This window comes from Porites lutea, chromosome 2 (genome assembly GCF_958299795.1).
Source record: "Porites lutea chromosome 2, jaPorLute2.1, whole genome shotgun sequence".
NCBI classification, from domain to species: domain Eukaryota; kingdom Metazoa; phylum Cnidaria; class Anthozoa; order Scleractinia; family Poritidae; genus Porites; species Porites lutea.
The window spans coordinates 17258970-17261810 of NC_133202.1; positions in this window are offsets into that span (position 1 = coordinate 17258970).

The window sequence follows — 2841 nt, forward strand, 5'->3', positions numbered from 1 at the left end:
TTCTCAACAGGCTCACAAAATGATTTACGTGGAAGACCGGTGGTGAGTCGTTCGTTGTTTTGCCCTGTGGCGATCCCATAAGCCTGTGCGCATAACTAAGTCTCCGATTACTGGAAAATCATTTATTGGCTCGTTTTCCCTATTCCCTATTGTTGAAACGGTGAACAGTGAAAACAATGAAATCATTCCGTGTTAAATAGGAAAACTGACTGCTGCACTCGATAGAAGCCCAGCGTAATGCGAACATCAGTCCCCGTTTATTCATACAAACACAAACACTTAGGTAATGCAAAGGCAGTGAAGTAGAAAAAATGTAACAAGTTCCAAGTAAAGTTCTTTGATCAATAATAAAGATGATATCGTGTCTGCTGCCCGTCAGGAAAAACCCCCTTCACTAAGGAGGAAACCTGAACCCTCCCGAAAGCAGAGCCAGACACTTAACATGAACCTCGAGGGAGAGAGGTTGAACTAGAATACAGAATTATGAGTACATCATCCACCAACGGAAATAAATTCAAATGACACAAAAAGAAAAAAGCATTGACAAACGAAACTCAGGCAGCGATGTCAGCTTAGAATGATCACCTCAGTAAAATCCCGCCCCTTTATACATGAGTCTCCGTGACAGCTGTCAATAAGCTGGAACCGTGAAAACAATAATTTGCTGCTATTCTTAGAACCGCAGCAAATAACAAGTTTTCCCTATTCCCTATTGTTGAAACGGTGAACAGTGAAAACAATGAAATCATTCCGTGTTAAATAGGAAAACTGACTGCTGCACTCGATAGAAATACAAAGAACGGGAGTGAAAATGTAACTAAAATCAAATTCCTAGAGATTTGGTAACTAGTAAGCGATTATCAAGAGAATCTTCTACATAACCGTCCTTGGCGGTCTCTGAACGCCATCTACCATGGCGTTTCCAGCATCTGTCTAAGACTTGTGCGTTGGCTGCTGTAGTAGCTCCGCCTGATCTGAATGAGTGCAGGCTTATGTTGGCCGTATTGGGCACAAATTTGCGCAACAGCTTAACTAGGGATTCCCTTGCACGGGTATAACTGAGAGGTTTTGCTTTGTCTATAACTTTATATCTGGATCTAACTTTGACTATAGGTTTGAACAAAAAATCTGAAACCTTATATGTACTGATGCCTGTTAATTTCATGTACCTTTCTAGATTTGACACAGGACAGGTAACCTTGCCGGATCTACTGATCACCACTTCATTCCCCTTACGATATTGATCAGTCTTACTATGGGACACTTTGATGGTTAAATGAGTGTCGGTTATGCTAATGTCACCGATAGTAAGGTTTGCTAGTTCACTGAAACGGAAGAACCCCGCAAATAACAGTAAGGCCATAGAAATGTCCCTACGTATAGGCAATTCATCAGAATGCTCATGTTTAATACAACACGCTGTGAGGGCCTCCTTTGAAATGGGAGATTTCTTCGAAGTGGGTTTGGCATTTTGACGCTTGGCCCCTTCCACCATATTTTTGACAAAGGTGCTACTCATAGGATTGGGAACCCCCGCAAAATCATGAGCCCATTTTAAAGCACAATAACTAGATTCAATCACAGAGGCTGATACCTGAGAGGTGGCCAAGTGGCTAAAAAACAGAGCTGCATCAACCACGGAGACAGGGAACACAACTAACTTGTTAGTATTAGCAAACTTAACCCAACGATTTAAAGAACTTGTATAATTAACTACTGTTCCACAGGCTTTGGATGAAAGGGCTGTTTGCTGCAACCCTTTAAATAGTTCAACAGAAGTAACTTCTCCATGACTGGATTTCAAACGGTCTTGAATTTCTTTCCATGGACCTTGGCTGAAAATATTCAGACCTGTAAGAAAGAAAATAGACTGTGTGTGATGTGATATAGCATTACATATTTGTGTAAAACTATAAGCAATTAACCAGTATTACAATGATGTTAAGATATCGCTACCAATAGCTTAAAGCATGTTAGTATATAATGTATCATCTCTCAACTTGGTGTGATGTCATCCATGGACTCCTAACTTCAATGCCACCCGTAAACAAGTAGTACCTTTCCTATGAAGAGAGGTAACATAAAGTTGTATGTTCTTTAATTGCCACCTGTGGGCAAGAAAATGCCACCTGTGGGCAAGAGAAGGCCACCTGTGAGCAAGGAAGAGCCACCTGTGGGCTTATTGCTGTACGAGTACCCGCGGAAATACTATGTATATATATCAATATTAGCTTAACCTTTGGTACAGTGTTCACACAAACCTTTCACTGACAAACAAAACCCCCTATCACTGTGGCCTTTGCGCACAGACTGCCAATTAACATACAATGCTATAAGTTTAAACTCCAGCTTTTCACCGTGAAACAAAGAATTGTAAGACCTGCCCTTAGTCGTAGCAGCTAAATGGAATTCAGGTACTCCAACCCAGTCAATCACGCACTTAGAAAGATGGGTGCCATCTGGGCAAATGCAGGGCCAGAACGAAGCCCCTTTCCAAAGGGGTATTATGAGCACTCCCTTAGCTTTGCACAACTCAAAGTGACGCCATGCCCTGATTATTTGGCTCGGAGGGGGTACCACCCAATTGTTTTCTCCCTGCCAATTTTGAATAAAGGCATCAATGCCTTCAGACCCTGGGTTCCAGAAGCGGGAATTGAACCTAATGCATTTAGTGTTGTACCATGTGGCAAACCTATCAACTGTGAAAGGACCCCACAAGGTGTTAAGCCACTGAAAGATATCTGAATGTATGCTCCAATCATCGACATCGGTGAGTTTGCTGAGATAATCAGCAAGTTGGTTGTTATCCCGTGGGACCCAGACTGGGATGACTGAAACCCT